Source organism: Macaca nemestrina, chromosome 2 (assembly GCF_043159975.1).
Source record: "Macaca nemestrina isolate mMacNem1 chromosome 2, mMacNem.hap1, whole genome shotgun sequence".
Taxonomy (NCBI): domain Eukaryota; kingdom Metazoa; phylum Chordata; class Mammalia; order Primates; family Cercopithecidae; genus Macaca; species Macaca nemestrina.
In genome coordinates, this window is record NC_092126.1 from 35,845,608 (window position 1) to 35,867,071 (window position 21,464).

Below are 21,464 nucleotides of genomic sequence, written 5' to 3' on the forward strand. Positions count from 1 at the left end.
AGTCTAAGTCTCTTTGTAAGTCTCTAAGGACTTGCTTTATGAATCTGGGTGCTCCTGTATTGGGTGCATATATATTTAGGATAGTTAGCTCTTCCTGTTGAATTGATCCCTTTACCATTATGTAATGGCCTTCTTTGTCTCTTTTGATCTTTGATGGTTTAAAGTCTGTTTTATCAGAGACTAGTATTGCAACCCCTGCTTTTTTTTGTTCTCCATTTGCTTGGTAAATCTTCCTCCATCCCTTTATTTTGAGCCTATGTATGTCTCTGCGTGTGAGATGGGTCTCCTGAATACAGCAGACTGATGGGTCTTGACTCTTTATCCAGTTTGCCAGTCTGTGTCTTTTAATTGGAGCATTTAGTCCATTTACATTTCAGGTTAAGATTGTTATGTGTGAACTTGATCCTGCCATTATGATATTAACTGGTTATTTTGCTCGTTAGTTGATGCAGTTTCTTCCTAGCATCAATGGTCTTTACATTTTGGCATGTTTTTGCAGTGGCTGGTACCGGTTGTTCCTTTCCATGTTTAGTGCTTCCTTCAGGGTCTCTTGTAAGGCAGGCCTAGTGGTGACAAAATCTCTAAGCATTTGCTTATCTGTAAAGGATTTTATTTCTCCTTCACTTATGAAACTTAGTTTGGCTGGATATGAAATTCTGGGTTTGAAATTCTTTTCTTTAAGAATGTTGAATATTGGCCCCCACTCTCTTCTGGCTTGTAGCGTTTCTGCTGAGAGATCTGCTGTTAGTCTGATGGGCTTCCCTTTGTGGGTAACCCGACCTTTCTCTCTGGCTGCCCTTAAGATTTTTTCCTTCATTTCAACTTTGGTGAATCTGGCAATTATGTGTCTTGGAGTTGCTCTTCTCGAGGAGTATCTTTGTGGCGTTCTCTGTATTTCCTGGATTTGAATGTTGGCCTGCCCTACTAGGTTGGGGAAGTTCTCCTGGATGATATCCTGAAGAATGTTTTCCAACTTGGTCCCCTCACTTTCAGGCACCCCAATCAGACGTAGATTTGGTCTTTTTACATAATCCCATACTTCTTGCAGGCTTTGTTCATTTCTTTTTCTTCTTTTTTCTTTTGGTTTCTCTTCTCGCTTCATTTCATTCATTTGATCCTCAATCGCTGATACTCTTTCTTCCAGTTGATCGAGTCGGTTACTGAAGCTTGTGCATTTGTCACGTATTTCTCGTGTCATGGTTTTCATCTCTTTCATTTCGTTTAGGACCTTCTCTGCATTAATTACTCTAGCCATCAATTCTTCCACTTTTTTTTCAAGATTTTTAGTTTCTTTGCGCTGGGTACGTAATTCCTCCTTTAGCTCTGAGAAATTTGATGGACTGAAGCCTTCTTCTCTCATCTCGTCAAAGTCATTCTCCGTCCAGCTTTGATCCATTGCTGGCGATGAGCTGCGCTCCTTTGCCGGGGGAGATGCGCACCAATCATTCTTAATATTACTTGAGTACCTGGATATCCAGGTTTTAGATATGTTATACATGTGTCTGCTGCATGTTAGATTTGTTAATATCTGTGCTACCGTTAACTCCAGTTTTCCAAAAAAGATGTTGGCCTCAATCCAGTCATGTCTTTTTCTCGTCTTTTCTATTAAGTATTTAAGATATCTACAGACCAGTACTAGAACTGGGCTTTTCTGTCTACTTCTGTTTTTCAAAAGTTTTAATTGAAGGGAAAAGTTATTGGTCAAGACAAAGTTTCTGTGCAGATCATAACAATATTTGGAAAAGTGGTTGAATATAATTAAAGACAAGCTATCTTTATATATATGTGTGTGTGTGTGTGTGTGTGTGGGTGTACATATATATAATATGTATATGTATTTAACAAATCTGTAGTTATTACCACAAAATTAAACCTAAGTCTTATAAGTTTGGGGAAAGTAAACTCTTGCTCAGATTTTAAGTTCTTACTCTCCTTGACACCCTTTGCTCACTTAGAGAAAATTGGACCCATTTTAGAACATGTGGCCATAAACTGGTGCTTGAGAGCTACGGAAGGAGAGGCATTCTGTTTAAGCATACTTTTAACAGGTTAAGGATATCAAGTTCTCTTGGAGGGTGCCTAAAACAGAGCTACTTTATATTAAACTCTTGTCTGCATTAAAGAACATAGTAAGCATTCAGTGTAACAGTTGCTAACTCTGATGATCCAAGCCGTCAGTTGTAATGAGGATTTACGTGTATCCTGTTGAATACAGGTCTCTCAGGGTGTGTGTGAACCAGGGGAATGAGCTCCCCCGGTTCTGGATAACAATTAGCCCAGTGTGACCCTGTTGAAAGGCTGGTTAGTGCCAGCACTGCAGACTACAACATGGCCTTTTGAGTGCTTAGTCTCTTTAGACTGAACAGATTAACCCTTCTCTTTGGAGTAAAGCCTACATTGCCATATGCCAGGTACTAGACAAGTGGGTTATCTCCTTTAAGCCTCTTTTCAATCCTGTGAGTCCTGTTAACTCCTTTTTATATAACAGATTCAGACAGCAACAAACACAAAAAAACAGAGGTGGATTCTGCCCTCCATATTTATCTCCGTGGTGTCTCACGTATCTTAGAAACTGGTTAGATGGGCTGGGTGTGGTGGCTCACGCCTGTAATCCCAGCACTTTTGGAGTCCAAGGCAGGTGGGTCACGAGGTGAAAAAATCGAGACCATCCTGGCCAACATAGTGAAACCCCATCTCTACTAAAAATAGAAAAATTAGCTAGGCATGGTGGCATGCGCCTGTAGTCCCGGCTACTTGAGAGGTTGAGGCAGGAGAATCGCTTGATCTCGGGTGGCGGAGCTCACAGTGAGCCAAGATCGTGCCACTGCACTCTAGCGTGGTGACAGAGCAAGACTCTGTCAAAAAAAAAAAAAAAGGAGAAATTGGTGTGAAATAGATTGACTTAAGGAAGCAAACCTTTTAGTTCTTTGACATCTTTGACATTTGTTTCATAGAAAACCAAAAAATGCCAGAGTCAAAGAGAAACTGCCCATCATTCTGCCATGCATGGTGAAATGTGATTGAACTTTGGCATGCAGTCCCCTTCCTGAGCCTAAGTTTGTGCAGTGTTTGTGGCCGAAGATGTGAAGGAGCACTGTCCATCTTCCAGCACTACTTGGAGAACCCAGTATCTCAAGGATGAGGGACAGGAGATTTAATTTAGTTAAATAGTCAGTCATGAGAGGAGCTATCACAAAGTTTAATGTCCATGGTTACTGTCTCCTTTGGCCTTTCCCACAGCTGGCTAATGTCATCCACCTGCCAATCAAGGTTTGTGAATAGGTGGCTAACACAGCAGAATAATAGCTCAGGCCGTATGTATGTTTAGCAGGCTGTAAAAATTCCCACCCTTTCCCATTCAGGGAAAGTGTCACAAGCTTGCTATATCTGTTGGTGAATGTGATGAATCACCCAGAGAAGGACAGCAATAATGCAGGCTTTCCATATAAAAATGGAGAACATTACATTCATTGTCTCCCCAGATCTTCACTCGTGACATCCATGGTTTCTGATAGATCATCCTCTATGATTCCCCACTGTTGTAAGGAAGTATGTGAGCTGCTCTGTGTGTCCCTTATCACACCAGTCGATATGATGAGTAGGAATTTATCACTATGATGTACTTCATGGTTTTCCACCTATAAACTAGTTTTTAGTCTAGTTTTGCTAATCTAGTTAGGTAAGTCTCCATGGCCCATTCCCCTGGAATTTAGCTATTTTAAAACATTAGTACATCTGTCATCTGTGTATTTCTCTTTCTTCTCTTTGGCTGCATTTATCCATGCTCTAAGTAGCTAACTTATTTTCCTCCGTTCACTCCAAAGGATCCACCCCTTTGATGACCTGATCTTTGAGGGCTCCCACACCTTACTCAGTGTCTTTCTGGTATAATTTTTTCCAGGAGCAGCACTACAGGTTTGCGTTCAGATTTAAGAAGCCCACTATGATGATGATAACCCGTACGTACCTCTAACTCTGGGCCAGGGACTGTTCCATATGTTCGTGTTAACTTACTTCTCATAGCCCTGTGAGCGGATATTGTTGTTACCTGCATTTTTCAGATGAGGGAGCTGAGTCACAGAGACGTTAAATGACTTATACAAGGTCACACAACTGTTAGTGGCAGATCTGGGACTTGAAGCCGGGCAGTGTGGCTCTAGGACCTCTCTCCTTTAACTGCTCCTCTGTGCCCATCCCATATCCCTTCATTCTGTTTTCATTTTCACTTTTTTTTTCTGAACTTTTCTTCAGAAACTATGTGAAATCTCTTTCTGTTTTGTCCTACTTTGTTTAAGAGAACCCAGCAAAGATGCAGAGAGAATGTAATGGCTTTGCTCCTGATGTCACTGCAAGTAAGAATCCATGTTGAGAAGCATGGGGAGAGGCCAGAATCAAACAGAACATGCTAGGTTCACAGTCACCTTCTTTGTTGACAGACGCCTTCTCTGTGGAGGGCTACAGGGTTTTCCTGTGGTGTGCTTAAGAGGAGACTGACTTTCTAGCCCGTCGGAGGCATAAGGCACCCTCCAGGTTAGGCGGGCTTCCTTTAGGGCTGCTGCTTCTCTTGTGGATCACTCAGACTCAGTTAAAGTCCTCAGAGCTGGGTCTAGAAAGCGGCGCTGGTGGGAGAAGAGGAACTGATGCTGCTCAGTGGAATCACATGAGGAACCAATAGCAATGTTTCCTTGGTTAGTGGGTCTGGGTGTGAGACTGTGAGAACATGTGTGTTCCCAGTCCTCAACATAGCCACACCTAAGGAGTTGGCCTTGGGTCTAAATGATGTTCTCTGTTCCTCTATCAGGAACCAGACAAGGCCTAAGTTCCACTCTGTGTTTGTGAAATCACTGAGTCCTAGGACTCATTCAGATTGAATGCTGCTTCTCTAGGTTTAGGTTAAATAAAGGTTAAATTTAGCCTTGGATGCTAGAGCCAGATTTATTGCAATAGGGCATAGCCAGGCTGGCCTGGCCACCTTGGGCTGCCACTTTCAAATGCTTTCCATTTACATAAAAATTGATGGAGCTTCTCCCAGGGTAGATCTAATCAGTTGGCAATTCCTTGCTGTCACTGCTAACCTGTGTGTGCCTTCAAACCTCTGTTGACTTTGAGGACCTATCTGCCTACTTTCTGCAAGTCACTTAGCCTAGCCATCCTGCTCCACTTCTTATGTATCTGGTAGCTGGATCAGTCCAGCATCACCTTTGGTGCCAAACTTTTGTCCTTGTGCAATTCTGTAGACTTCTTTGGGGGGTAGTTTAAGGATTTGATGCAAAGCATGATGTCTGACATTGATATTACACTGTCACCTGAGCTCCTGTAATGGCCTCCTAACTGGCCCTCCTGCTTACACACCCCTCCCCACAACCTCCAAAAGCAGTTTTCTACCTATTGCCAACACGATCTTTTAAAAATGAACATTCCATCATATCAGTTTCTTACTTAAAATCCTCCAGTGACTTCTCAATTTTTGGCATATTGAATAAAACCCAAGCCTGCATAACCCCACATGATCTGGTCCCACCTCTACCTTAGGCACCATTTTGTACCAGGCCCTTTTGATTCAGCCATACCGAGGTTCTGTTTTCATACTTCAGGTACTTGCATTGGCCCTTGTGTACACGCAGTTTCTGCTTCCTGGAATGCTTGTCCATTAATCTTACAGGGCTGGCCTCTTCATACCATCAGCTCTCATCTTAACATCCTCGAGAGGCATTCTTTCATCACTCAGTCTAAAGTAGCCACCCTGTCACTCTTTCTGCCTCTTGTATATTTGTCTATTGTCTCTCTACTCTCCTTAGAAAATAAGCTCCATGAGGCGGGAACCTTTCATGTCCTATTCTGTTGTATCTCCAATGCCTAGAATAGTGCCTGGAACATAGTAGGTAGGTGTTCAATTAATAGCTATTGAATGAATAAATGATATATGGTAAGTGCTCAATAAATGTTAGCTATTATTATTATGTTAGATAAAAACAAAAATGTGAAAATATAACTGGGGTTCCATTGAGTCCTGATTCTTTGCAGTGATATGTTCAAAGAAACGACTGTGTGGCAGAAAAATATGACTAAAAGCAACTAACATCTTTACTCATCCCCTCAAAAAAAAAAAATGCCCACAGTGAGAGGGTGTATTTTTCACCTATAACAGAACTTGCTGAAATCTTGTCTCGCCATTTCTGATACAGTATTCAACACACATGGCAGCTCTGCCAACTCTGTCTTTCTGTCTGTTTGCCAACCCCCAACCAAAGAGCTCCTCGAAAACCTGGCTAAGTGCCTTCAGGTGCTGTTGTTACCTCTTTTTTGGCCCCAGTTTCTAAATCAGCATTCAGAAAAGGTTAGGAGTCACATTAGGCACATTGGAACCTAGAGTGAAGTTGCGGGTAGTGAAAGTGAGGTTGGGAATACTCAGGTTGATAGTTTTTTAACCTGCTAGGCATATAGCAAAAAAAAAATAAAAATAAAAAGGGAAACTGATTAAAGATCTGAGTGTATTCTAAACTGAATAGTACTTAAGACTATCCTAAACAGCTGTACTTATGGAGCATTGAATCATAGATTTTTTTTTTCAGATATATAAAAGTTAGATCTCTTTAATCTTGGTTTCCTGCTACAAAGCTTTGAACCCAGAATAGAAGGAGATCTCTACTATCACAAAGCTTGTGCATTAAAACCATTTGTTTACTCTATAGGTCCTCCCTTGGAACCTTATTGACATGACATGCTCTATTATTTTGTTTGTAACTACTGTAGGTTAGAAACTGGACCTCAAAGGGAAGGGGAACTATTAGAGACAAGGAAAAGAACATGATACTAGTCAGCCTGAGTGAGCAGACCAAGATGAAAAATGATCTCACTACACAGTGATAACAGTGACCCTGATTCCTAAGGTGGGAGTCAGATTAAAGACAGGAGTATGTCCTGGTCACTTTTTATCTCTGAATTGTTTCTCCAGTAGCGGGTTCTGGCTTCCAGAGCCATCAGTGCCCTCTGTTCAGCCTTCTTCTGTCCAGCACACATTTGCAAGACAGACCTTTAAGATTAAAGGATGTGGTCTTGGGAAAGCAGATCTTTACTGTGCAAAATATCCAGGTCTGCCAGAGCATCTTTTCTGAGACCTTGGCTTCATTAATACACTGCTCCAACCTGCTGACCTCAACTGACTCATCAGGTTATAAACGGACTTGGGAATAGAAATTATTTCCCTGGGGGATCCCAGTTGTATAATAGCTGTCATTTGTATGCAGTAAAATGATTTGCAGAGTAGCACAGCTCAGAGTTCCCAGCTGCATTCTGTCTGTTTATTTTTGGCAACATATGAAACAGTTTGCTGGGTATGTGGTTTCCAAAAGGTAACATGGGCATAAGAGTAACATCTGGGGCTGGCGTCTTCTTCCACCGCATATAGATTTTAGTAGGAAGTCTGCATCTAAGGAATTTGAGTTTAATGTCTGTTGCTTGCTTTCTAACTGCATGCCTGTCAGTTCTCCCTTGCTTTTACTGGCCACAGTCTTGATCCTCTCAGCTGCCATCTCCCAGAGAGTGCCAAGATAAAGAGCTCCACATAAATATTCATGAGGGAAAGAGACTCAGAAAGCAGAGGACAGGTTGGGGAACCCTTTATTCCAAGATGGGCTACTGGCTTCTTGCCTTACTTTCTTTTACCTCTCTCCATCCCCCCTAGAGTAAATTAACTTATACACTGGCCATTGTCTTCCCTGTCCAGTGGGGAAGGGGTAGGACAGTGTGGAAGGCAACAGCCAAGAGAAGTGTGGGAACTGGCGTGGTGTTGTCCAGCCAACTTATGCCACTGAAGGGTGCATTGTCCAAATAGTCCTTATATACCATAGGGGTCAAGGAGGGTGTAATGAGGAGAGCAGAGAATCACAAGTCATAATAGCTGTTCTGGTGGACAGCAGAGGGGCAGAGGAAGGAGAGATGCTCTTGTTTGCCCTAGCCAGGCTAGTGGGGACTGTGACTTGGAGACAGTTATACAGGGGCTCATACTCCTTCCTCTAACCCCCTAAACCTTTCTGTACCAGAAAATCAGATGTAAATGAACTACAGCTGCAGCCTTAAAGACTATGGAGAGAGGGAGGATATTTTAGACCTCTGTGCCTCACTGAGAGCTGGGAGAGTTGATGCTCAGGGGCCTGAATCTGAGTCTTCTGATAATATTGCCACTGGATGTAGCATCCTCTTCTTATTGTCATCTTTCTCCTCCCTCTGCATTGAAATCATCCCTAGCCACTGAGTTTCCCACAGCTTAGGCTGCTGGTAAAGGCCCCAGTTTGTTCCACACTTGGTTGTTCTCTGACAGCTACTTATCTCAGTCTCAAGTTCCTGATTTTCAGTTTTCACAATATTCTGAGATGGGATCTTGCCTATTTCTAGTTGCCTTTACCTAGGTTTCCATTTTATAACTTCCTGTCAAGATACAAAGTCTGATTAACCCTTCATAATATTGTTTTCTCTTTGTAAGCAGTAGAATTGAACTCTTAAATCAGATCAATTTATAGAACAGCCATCACAGCCATCTCTGTGTCTGCCTTTGCATGGACTATGTTTAGTGCCATTTTCTACTATATGACAAGAATACTTTTATTAATCTCAGCAGACAAGACCAAGTGTCAAGTCACAGCAAGGGTGATGGGAGCCAGGATTTCTTACTGACTCGACTGAACACCTCTGACTAAGGATAGTTCTTCAGGTAGCTTTAACACAGTTTCTAGCCTAGCCTATCTCCTGAGCCTGATAATTTGAATAAGTGGGGAGTCTCTAAGCTGGACACCGAACACCCTGTGTATATGATTGGTGGGTCTGAATGAAAATGTTTATATTGGAGCTGGAATGGCAGGAGACAGTGTGATATAGTAGAAGGAACACTGAACTTGTAGTGAGAATCTTAGGTTTGGGAGTGTCCTTACTCTGCCGTCTTACTGTCCACATGATGTGGTCAAAACATTTAACCTAATGTTCAGCTGTTCATGAATCCTGTGTACCAGACACTGTGTTTGGCACTGCTGACACAATGGTGACTGTGGCAAGATCTTGCAGCTAAATGTGACAACCCTGGCTATATTAGGGGGCTCTTGTGACCCTTGAATGAGATAATGTTAGGGGATTCTCGTGTACCTTAAATGATAGAAGAGTCACTTCTTTTGTGAACTTTAAATGTTCACAAGAGAGGTCTCATTTTTACTGGAAAAAACATTAATAATATACATAATTTAAAGTCCACATGGGAAAGCACTAATGTATCCAACCAGAGCACCGTATTGAAAAAAGTGCATAGCTGCACAGATGGAGAATAGTGGCAAAATATTTTTCACACATTTGTACACTTACAGTAACAAAGTATAAACACTACTGCCTTTGATCCAAGGAATATAAGTACTTATTAAAAATAAATTATATGAAACACCATTTGATTCTCTTAGAAGCTATTCTTCTGTGTCATCATTGAACACCCAGAAAGACTACAGGCTTATAAAGAAACATCTCTATTTACATGGTGTATATCTGTATCACTCTTCAGGGTCAAAAGAGAAGCAGAGCAGAGTGGCTGTAAGGCATGGATTGAGGACAATCTTCAGACCACCCTTTCCTGGTGAGGAGGGGCTTTGTGAAGGCTTATGTTCTCCTTTGGAACCTAAAAGGCAGCCCTCAATATCCTCCTGAGGGACTAAATGCCAAAGGGAGATTAGGCCTGGGCAGACTTAAATGCACTACACATTGGATGATTCAAAGTGACAGAGAAGAGCATTTTAAAATTATATACTGTAAGACAGATTACAGATCTGTAAAAAGACAATGTCCTGTTAAAACCTCCTCATGATGTATTGGTAAGTGGAGGAAAAAAAAAGAGAGACTATAGACTGTTTTGTGCAAATCTCACTTTTTTGAAAAAGGAAGTATTTGCAGGTTTATATGTATCTCAGTCTGTTTTGTCACTTTAATAAACACACAATTTATAAATTTAGAAAAGGAGAAGAGACTTTATTTCTTCTTAAGAATTATAGCCTGCAAGGTGGCCCTCTCACAGGCTGAGAAGCCTGCCTCTGACAAAGACCCACTTCGAAAGAGGTGGGTTTGGGATGGGAGCTTTGTGCTGAACAGGTTGGCTAAACATACATGTTGAACAGGTTACAGAAGGGGCTATGAATATTCATAGGTGAATATGTGGTCCTAACACATGTGTATTGGACAAACATGCATATAACATACACCTATGTTCACTTTGGGGTAGACACTTAACATTTAAATGTAATTACAATTAGGCCCTATATATCAAAAGGTCTTTTCGAGGCATGAAGGCACCCAAGTGGGCAACATCTGTGAACCAGCAGAATCAGTCCATGGTTGGTGGTCTTCTCATCAGGAGAAAGTTACTGAAATCAGTCTTGTCCATTAAAGCTGTATTTATGGCTGATAGAAGAGGGGTTCAGTTAGCATCTGTGAGCTGGATGAGTTGTAATTGTTTATACCAAGGCCAGTGTTTGTGTAGCTGCTAGGGAAAAAGGAAAACCTTGTGACAATTAAAACATAGTTCATGTTGGAGGGTGGGGTTGGGAGGAGGGAGAGCATCAGGAAGAATAGCTAATGGATGCTGGGCTTCATACCTAGGTGATGGGATGATCTGTGCACAAACAACCGTGGCACACATTTACCTATGTAACAAACCTGCACCTGCACCCCTGAACTAAAAATAAAAGTTGGAAAAAAATCATTTATTTTACTCATAAATAAACATAGTTTATTTATTCCAAGGGTAGGAGTGTGTGACTTAACCCTTTCCTGGCATAGCCTTACATCTTGTTTATAATTTGGTATCTTAGTGCCACAGAGAGTCTGTTTTGTCAGTCTTATGATCCCTATTGTGACATTAATGCTGGTCAGTTGTGTCTAAACTGCAAAAGGGAAGGGATGTCATGAGGCATGTCTGGCTTCCCATCCCATCCTGGCTGGGAACTCAGTTTTAAGATTTTTATGGGGTTGCCTTGGCCACAAGGGGGCCTATTCAGTTCGTTGTGGGGGCAGGTAGGATTTTATTTTTGGTTTACACACTATAACAGAATACCACAGACTGGGTCATTTATAAGGAAAAATGTGTTTCTTACAATTCTGGAAGCTGAGAAGTCTAAAGTTAAAGGGCCCACATCTAGCAAAGGCCTTCTTGCTACATCTTCACATGGTGGAAGGTTGAAGGGCAAGAGAGCAGGGGAGAGAGAGCTGGGAGAAGGGGATTGAACCCATCCTTTTATTAGGAACCTACTCCTGAGATAACAGCATTAATCCATTCATGCCCTCATGACCTAATCACCTCTTAAAGTTCCCACCTCTCAACACTGTTGCGTTGGTGATTAAGTTTCCAACGCATGAACTTAGGGGTCACGTTCAAACCATAGCAGTATGCAATATTAACTTTGTTTATCGTTGGATGATATAGTTCTGTACTCATCTTTGGACTTTCTGTATTTTCTAAGCTTTGTGCAGTAAGCGTGTATTTCTTTTGTAGTCAGAAAAGTAATTATTGTAAACAAAATCCTATTATAAACAGAACCCTAAAATATTATCTATATGGGAAAGGGACTATGTTGTTCATTATTTAATTCCTGGTGTCCGGACTATGCATGGAATCACATGAGAGAGCTTGTGAACGCTGCAGATTTCTGAGCCTCAGCACTAGAGATGCTGGCTGATTCAGTTGTTCTGAAAGATGAGGCTGCCAGGGAAAATGGAGGCAGATTCTAGAACAAGTCATACTACGGAATATTATCAAAGCTGTCATTTCCCATATAACTCCAGGTTTATTATAACCTGGGACAAAATGTGTACCCCAGTTGAAAATTATCACTATAGCCTTCCCTTCATCTTAGCTCCAGTTGTTACCCTACCTGAGAAGAATGTATCTAGTTCAGTTTCCCCTGAGATGCTTTTCAGGCTCTGTGGGACTTAGAAAAAGCAATTATCTATCAAATACCAGATGGCTGTGTAGATTAGCCCCAATGAGTAAAAACACAGTGATGCGAACAAAAGATGGTGATTAGCTGGTTGAATAACAACAGACCATCTCGGCGCAGATGTACTGGAAACAAGGGCGGGATCAGATACTATCGTTTTTGTTTTCTTGGGTTCATTAACAATGCATTCATTATTTCAATACTGCTCTGATGTTAACAGAGAGATAAGGAGAGGGGGATAACTTTTACACCACAGCTTTCTCATTTTTATTAAAATAACATTTCCTTAAAACTTCATGGTAAGAGATGACTTAATGTTGTTTTCCATCTGGTTGTAAAGAATAGTAATGTGTGCTTCCTGGGATATTAAAAAAAAAAAAAAAAAACGAAAATTCCAAACTAAGCGTTTTTAGCTCAATTTATGTAACTGTTATAGAAAAACTAATATTCCAATAATATTCATATTGTCCATGTATGAAAACACAGGACTAAGTTGTATAAAACAGAAAAGACAATGGAGGCCACCCAAATGTTTTAGGCCATCTTTCTGGTTCTGTTCAGTTAAAAAAAAAAATAAATTTTCTAAGATGCTACCTATTCAAAACCCTGCTGTAAACTCTAGGATCTCCCAACTCTCAGCTAAGGTATGAGTGAAGAGAAGAAAAATCACAGGTTTAAAGCATGGTTAAACCAAAACTAGTAAAATGTGGTACCAAAATTTTAATTGTAAAAATACTTTGTTTCAAATGTAGCCAATATTTAGAAACACATTAACATACTCTAAGACATCATCCAAAAAAAAGCATTTAGATATTGGTGGTGTACAAGCACTAACCATCATTTTACTTCAAGAAAGAAATGGTCAAAATATTAAAGCCAGAGTTTTAAAAAGATCAAAATCTGTTAAAATATACTGCTTTTTTTAATGAAAGAAGAAACATATCTCCAAGGTGTGATAGGAGATATATCAGTATATATCAGCTAATATATATTTCTAGGAATAGATGCCTTCAAAAATACAGATATTGTTGCTGAATTGTGGTGGTTTAATTTTTTGACAAATGCATTATCTTAGGCGTGGTCAGTTTGATTTGCCTACCCCTCTGAGGATCAATAGTTAAACCCCATATCACCCAGCCTATGTTCCTAACATTCAGACATGTGATGAAGATGAGGCAACTAAAAGCAGTTATCATTAGCAAGATGTATCACTGAAAGGCAAGCTGGTCATGAGTAGATATTTTTTCATTGTTTTATTTACTCTTTTGTGAGCCTGAGGTCATTGGTTCTACCTAACTTCTCTCTCTGACATTTAGATAATTCACCACCAGATAGATGGTGATGGTGATGGTGATGACTGGCTTTCTGTTAATCTGTGTATTGACATTGTAGTTTGTCTACCCATAATAGGTACATGAAAGAAGTTAGCAAAGCTATAGTAGAAATGGATGCATGTGATGTGCTTTCAGAGAGTATCAGTTTTGCTTAAGGATGTTAGGGGAACAATAATATAAACAAGTTTTATTGCTAGTATATAATTTTAAAATTATATTTATATTAAAGTCATGTTACCTATTGTGGAATATAAAACAAAATATGCATGTATCTTTAAGAGATGGAGTCTTGCTCTGTCACCTATGCTGGAGTGCAGTGGTGCAATCATAGCTCACTACAACCTCAAACTCCTGGACTCAATTAATTCTCCTGCCCCAGTGTCCCAAATAGCTGAATACAGGTGCACACCACCATGGGCTCAAAATACACATTTTTGTAAAGATGAAACAAGAGATTTCAAGGACATTTCCTGCTTAGAGAAGTCACTTTCCACTGTACCTCAGGACTCCAGAATGTGGGATTAAGGTGATATATATTAGTTCACTCACATCTTTTATTAGAGACTCTTCTATAAAAAGATTTGAGAAGCACTGCATGGGGCAGGAAGAAAAAGACCATAAAATTTACTTAAATAGATGTCTACTCAGTTACAGTTATGAGAGGACTCCATTAAGTTACATATTTTTTGAAAAAACCTAACTCTTAAATGAGCCAAGCATAAATCACTAATTATTCTATTTATGAGGATTCAGCGTTTAGAGAATAAAGAAGCACCAATGGCTACCTTCTCATGATTTCCTGATAAAGAACCACGAGTCTCTCATTTATCTACTTTAGTGTCTCATTTACCACTTTTGATGTGAAAAGTTCCCATGATTTATACATACCTAGACCCTTGCTGCTAAAGATTCTCTACATGCTTTGATGATAATGATTATAATGATAACCCATCCATAATGTTTACTGCATGCCAGACACTGCTCTAAGGTTTTTGCATTTAACCCTCACAGCAACCCTGTGAGATGCAGTTGTCCTCGTGTTTTCATTTTACAGATGAGGAAACTGACTCAGAGAGAGTTAAGTAATTTTTTCAAGGGCATGTAGCTTACAAATAGTAGAACAAAGATTGGACCCTGGACAATCTGGTTCCAGACTCCTGTTCTTAAACATTACCTTTTCCTGCTTCTTATCATAGAAAATATTAGATGTTTACTGTTTACAAGGCTAATATTTATGAAGTCATTAGAAATGATGTTGGAAAACTGCTTTGAATCACATAAGTAGCTACTAACAAATGAGGATCTAGTAGAATTTGACAATAATGACATGGTAGGTGCCATTTGGCTAATAAAGAAAATAAAATGAAGCCCTGAAATAGATTTTTAAAATTACTTTCATTATGGTTGTGCCATGCACATCTTGTGTGAAGTAAAGGATGCTGCTTCGTGCTCTTGGGCAGGGTTTTTTTGTGTGTGCTTTTTAAAACTTTATGTCAACACAACTATGCTTACAGAAATACACTCATATTGGTTAATAGAATACAACTTAGGTTTAACTTACAATACACAATGTGGACCAAAAACTTGGTACATGGTTTAAGATTTTAAAAAAGGACATGCAATCTGATGTATTTTTATCTATTACCAATTGATATGGTTTGGCTGTGTCACCACCCAAATTTCATCTTGAATTCCCATGGATTGTGGGAGGGACCCAGTGGGAGGTAATTGAATCATGGGGGCAGGTCTTTCCCATGCTGTTCTCGTGATAGTGAGTAAGTCTCATGAGATCTGATGGTTTTATAAGGGGGAGTTTCCCTCCACAAGCTCTCTCTCTTTGCCTGCTGCCATTCTTGTAAGAGGTGACTTGCTCCTTCTTGCCTTCCACCATGATTGTGAGGCCTCCCTAACCATGTGGAACTGCAAGTCCATTAAACCTCTTTTGTAAATTGCCCAGTCTCAGGTATATCTTTATCAGCAGCATGAAAACAGTCTACCACACCGATGTAAAAAAGATAAGATCCTTCATCAAATGCTGCTCAAGAAGGCAGCGAAAAGAAGGCAGCAAGAACCTTGAGAAACTTAGCTTTGGTTTGCCTCAGAAAAATAACATGTGTTGTACTGCATAAGTTTATAAAATTGGTGCAACAAAACATTGTAATATTTCAATGACAGTTTAGAAAGTTCAGTAACTAACGGATATGGAATAGGGTGGGAGGGAGCCTATGTACACATGTGAAATTTGTAAAAGCTATCTGATTTAGATAATATTGCATATAGGTTGTAAATCTACACAAACCAAGACTCAGATCATTTCTTCAATCTGAATTAACACTATCTGTTCATCTGCTGAGGTCAACCAGAAAACTGGGCACACTAGCTGTTAAGTTTTTTTGACTTATGCAAAAAAGAAAATTAAATTTCTTCTTTAACTTTTCAGTTCAGAAGTGAAGGTATATTACAGACAAGGTATTCATTCCATTGTCAACATTCATGGGCTAGCATGCAATGTGGTCTACTTGGGTCTTAATTTGTATCAGCACTCGTATGCAAAATGGTCTCCAAAGTTAATGACCACATGACTTTAGAAGTGACTCTAAAAAATAAAATGGCCCTTCTTAGAAGAATAGAGCAACGCATCTAGCCATACTTACAAGCCTTATCAAAAAAAAAAAAAAATGCAGCCCCTTGTGAATTACACCTCAATTTTAAAAAGTAGCCTCAATGTAAGAAGCAGCTTTGAAAAAAAGAGCAGAACATATAACTTAAAATATCTTGAAAACCATTATGAATATAGGTTCAAAAGATAGCTAAGAAATTCATTGTCATAAGACTCCCTTGGATTAAGGCTTATAATATATTCTAGTATTTCAAGTTTATCACTAGTTACTAAACATCAATTTATAAATAACATGTTCTTTTTTTGTTCTTTTGTCAAAAGGGAAAAATTCTAGTTTCAATTCTATCTAGTGTGGGGGAGAGGGACTAGAAAATAAAAAAATTCAAACAGTTCTATGGAAATATCACATTTTTCAAATGGAAGAACTTCCAATGGACCAGAAGTTCATACTGCTAACATACTTTTCATTGAAACAATTTTTAATAAGTACAGATACATGGCATTGAGGTTTAGAACCTAATATATGCCTGACAAGTCCTTTTTTCTGGAAGAAGGCCTCAAGCCCCAATCAATTTCCAGTAACAATGTTTTTACAAATCAGTGTAATAATAAGTGGTTTTAATTTCCTTCATATTTTTGTTTTTAGCATTCTAGTCTTAAAGACTAGATTAGAATTTAGTTCAATTCCCCAGAAGGCAAATAGCTTTCCTTTTGCAATATGAGAGAATTCACAAAAAAACTTCTTCCCCAAACTAATTCCTAATATCTAATTTGTGCTTAAATGAATCTTTTTCTATACAATGTAAATGGTGACTTAGGTTAAATGTTCCCATGAGTTGTTAGAAAGATTTGACTAGCTTTATAATTTAAGTTTTAAAACATAAATATTTGCAGCTTGATCTTCTGTTGGTAGTGATTGTTGGAGCCTAGAATTCAACATTTATAAATTCCCATTCACGCACACAAAGCACACAACATCATCATACAACTTACTCCTCATGTCCTGAGAGAAGAATCTTCTACTTCTTTCAATCTTTGGCCTCCCAGTAAATTCCAATTTCAAAGAACTTTTAACTCAAACTTCACTCTCAGATTTTTAACAAGCTTTTCACCCATACATCATTAATGCTTTCCCTAATCTTTCATGTTGTACTGACTATTGGGCAGTTTAGTTATAAAAACAAAACCAACACTCCCAAAGCACTTGATTTATTATTATCTGGAGAATTAGTGACCTTTTCTCAATTGTCTTTCGATAAAGATAATCCATATTAGATAAATTGTATGCTTGAAAGTCATCATCAGCCTTGTTATTGACACAGGAAGCTGGGCAGCATAGGAAGATGATAATGCCATGTCAGTAAAAGTATAGAGGAGGTTCATCTGTGAACCATCATCCTGTCCCAGAAAAGAAGAACCTGAGTGGTCTTACCTATGCCCCATTACTCCAGATTTCTACATTTATCTTCATCATAGGAAAAGAGAGAACTCTTCTCCAGCAATCACTAGGGCCTACATTTATTCCTTGTGACTACCATGAACTTCTTTTCCATATCAGGAAAGTGTGTGTGTGTGTGTGTGTGTGTGTGTGTGTGTGTGTGTGTGTGTGTGTGTTTAATTTCCCTCTAGTTGACATCTTTCTTCCTTAGTTCTATGCCTTTTGAGGACAGAATCTACATGGTTTTTAAATTATATGTAATGTTTAGAGTCACTTCATCACTAAGGTTTCCCTTCCCACAGCCCAGACCCAGATAGAGATTGATTGCCCTCTTATGAAGAAATCCCGTTGCAAAGAGATTTTCAGGCGCATTTAGATGGGACATATAGGGGGGTTGTCAAGGAATGAGAAAAAGTGATTATGCTTCAGTAAAATTAAAAGTTCAGCAGACTAGATTCAGAAGCACAAATTTTAGTTAAACCGAGGAGACGTTATTCATTATCATCATGTTAAGCTTGGACTTTGGTAATTGGAACAGAGATTAACCAGCTAGTCAACTGAAAGTAGTACTGAGGCCAGGCTGGAGAAATTCTGTTACCAAATAGCTTAATCTGATTAAAATTAAACTTCAGCTTTTATGCTTTAGTCCCTGAAAATTTGAAGATGGTTGACATTGAAACATAGTAAATATTCAGAGAGGTCTCTTTGCCCAGAGTATGGAGTCACAGATATTTTAAGCCAAGATGGGCCTTTGGCAATAGTCTTTGCCAGTAAGCCCCAGATCTTCCCTATGCAATAGTCTGTCCTGTAGACCTCAACCTGTCTGGGAAACCCCACCTGGCTTGATCTGCCACCAAGCTGCCATTTATCTGTCAGATGTGTCAAGATTAATGGTTTCTACATGCTGGCTTTTCATTCCAATTTTAATGGAAGCAGAGTCCTTTTTTCCCAGTGGTAGATGGATTAACCACACTGCATTGAAGGCAAGGAAGGTTAACTTTTCCCTTCAGGACCAATAGTCCTAAGTCGAATGTAAAAGATGAAATTTTGCTTTGATCTAGGAAAATACATTGGTTTGATTTCTCCCTGGAGAACTGCTCTGAGTTTAAATGTGAGTAGGCTCTTTTAAAAAACCTGCTGAGTATCACCCTTTAGAGAAAGCCGCCTGAGATTGCAGTATGGGTTTATCACTGGGTGCACCTAAGCATTAGCAAAACATGAGAAGGGAATCCTGGAAATCCCCTGGTCATTAGGTGATAGCATACTGATGTCACGTTGAGGTCTTTATGTCTGCTGGTTTGAAGGTTCATGATAAGGCAATTTCCTTTCTTGTTTTAGTAACCTTAAACATTGGCTTATGTCTTTATTTGACCATTGTGTGCTGGAAAAACTGCTACAGCAAGCAGACCTCATTTTTCCTTCATCCCAGAAACATAAGGCCCAGCTACAGCCTGGTGGTATCCACCTCTCTTTTCGGGGAAGCCTTCTGGAATTCAAGGAAGACACCGCTTGTGTAATAATAGCACCCAGGTCAAAATATGTCTTGAGAAGATAGTACTCAGCTAATGGTGCATCTAACTCAGTTTTTTCCTCTCTGGTGCCAGCATTCTCACTGTATTGTCCAGTCCAGACATCTATATATAATAACAGATATTAGTTCTTAACTGAAGGTAGAGGAGATTTTATAATTACAAAAGTATTACAAGTTGAGTATCTCTTATCTGAAATTTTGGGGGCCAGAAGTGTTTCACACTTTGGACTTTTTTTAGATTTTGAAATATTTACATATACACAACCAGTAGAGCATCCCTAATCCAAAATCTGAAATCCAAAATGCTCCAAGGAGCATTTCCTTTGAGCATGATCTTTGAGTGCCATGTTGACATTCAAAAAAATCGCAGATTTTGGAACATTTTGGATGTCCGACTTTCAAATTAGGGATGCTCAACCTATAGTTGGGAATGTTTGTACCATCACTGTGAAATGATAAGTAAATATATAAATGAAAACAAATAACAAATGTGTTTTCAAAAATATTAAACCAATATATTTCCCTCCTCCTCTTAAAGTCTTATCTTATTCCTAAGGCATATGATTCCTAAGTCACAGTGGCCTTAGTACTCCAGTGTAGGAGACAGTGGCACTGGGGTGTGAGAAGTCTTGGTATATTTATCTTCTCCTTAGATACAGAGAAGATAAGCCTGGAGAGATCAGTTCACAGGCTTCTCTTGCAGTGTGAAGAAGTTTGGAGTCAGGAATGAAGGATGATATGATGTAAAAGAAAATTAGAAAGCCTTGCCTCTGTCCTGGCCAGGGTCAGGATGAAGAGGAAGAATGAAAAGGGAGTAGAAGACAGAAGTGAGCACAAGTAGCATCTCCAGAGTTCTCTGTGAGCTTTGATGTTGGGAAACTGAGGAATTCAGGAAACCACCACAGGCCCAGGCACAAGATTCTACCCTACATTCTTGTTAAGACAGAGAGTGGACAGGAACCCTGTGCAAGGCCCTTCAAGCCTAGCTGAAGCAGTTCAGTTACCATAGAGCTGGGATGCTAAGGTGAGCAGCAGCATCATAACAGATGTTAGGGCTGAATGGTGCTGTGGCACAGACTCTAGGGTCTGCAGCCAGCCACAGCTGAGGGAAGCTGAACCAGCAGATGGGAGATGGCCATACCTACTTGGGGGCATTGCAGGAAGTGAAAGAAAGGGCCAGCCTGGTATTTTACCATCAGAGGCTAAAAGGGCACATGATGACAAGGGAACAAGGACATTACTGCAGACCAGTGGATGCTAGGCAGTACAGACAAAAGAACTGGCACAGCCAACATAACTCCCAGCTCCTTGGGAGGACCAAGATACCATTATGGGAAGAGGGGATGCTATCAGGAGTCTGAATATTTTCTAAAGGGACTATTTAAATTATTAGACTAAATTTGAAGCTGGCTTGGATATTTACTTAGAGTAAAAGCTGTTACATCAGATGTGATCAGAACCAATTTTTAAAAAATTAAGACAGAATCAGAAATAATTTATGTATATAACATTTTAATTTAATGTAAATGTACATTAGCAATATTTTAATTCAGGGCTGAGACTTTTTCGTTTCATGTTGGTTTTCCAATTAGAGTTTTGCTTCTTATTTCTTGCATAAATCATCCTTTAATGCATCAGCTACATTTCTACTTGCATTTTCTTTACTGGGCAAAGAACTCTTTAAGATACTTGCAAAGAAATTTGAGTGCAGAATCTTAGATTTCTACGTTAAAAATATTTTTTTACTATTGCCTTGACACCTAATTGAAAGTGTTGTTAAAAAAAACTTGCCTTAATTAAGTCTATTCAAATCATTCAACTTAGTTTTCATACAGACAACTCCCGTCAGTCATTTTTTTCTAATTTTGCAGTATTTTTAAATTATATTATGTAATTAAAAGAACAAAAGAAATGGATGTAAATAGACTTGGAGACAAAACTGACTCTTGAAAGCAGACAGTGTGGAGACATCCCAGAGAGAAACCCTGTTACCTTTGCGTTCTCAGTGTTGCGGGTAGAATCAGTCAGTATGATGTAGAAAAGAAATGAGTTAATTCAGCAAGACAGTTAAATGCAGATTGATCTCTCTAACAGCAGATGAAGGCTCAAAAGGAAAGTCCACTTCCACTTGCAGTTGACATTTTTTAAATTGTATTTAGTTGCATGTATTGTAGGTTAACTTTGCAAACCCTCCACATATATTCTGTAATAAATAAATCAAACCATAAATTATATAGCTAATTTTACTGGGATGTTTAGTGGAACACTGATTTTTCTGCTAATCATTTTCCATTATATTCCTGATCCCATGATGGTAAACAATAAGATTTTTCTTTCTTGTCTGTAGAATTTATCCTAGATTCTACTTATACACCTCATTAAAGATCTTTTAAAATATTATCTTTATTATCATATTTGTTAGAAAGCTTGTTTCCTGCCACAAATTCTCCAGAAGTATCTCTGCTCTGAAAATAAACTAAATAGGAGAAGGTGTTTTAAGCTACTTTTGGTGGGAAAAGTAACTTCCTAATTGGGGTCCAAGCTAGAAACAGTTGTTTTCCCATTGAATGGACACGTG

General features: G+C 39.2%; 1 protein-coding gene across 14 annotated transcripts in view; it reads left to right on the top strand.

The window, feature by feature from the left end:
• Positions 1-21,464, top strand: part of LOC105469876 (transmembrane protein 108) — a 343,076-nt gene that overhangs the window by 128,598 nt on the left and 193,014 nt on the right. For 3 of the 14 annotated variants that reach the window (XM_071090926.1, XM_071090927.1, XM_071090929.1), the window contains exon 3: positions 9,539-9,610. The exons of the other annotated variants lie outside the window; for them this stretch is intronic. The gene's annotated coding sequence lies outside the window, so the exon portion shown is untranslated. The remainder of the gene's footprint in view (positions 1-9,538; positions 9,611-21,464) is intronic. 14 annotated transcript variants of the gene reach the window in all.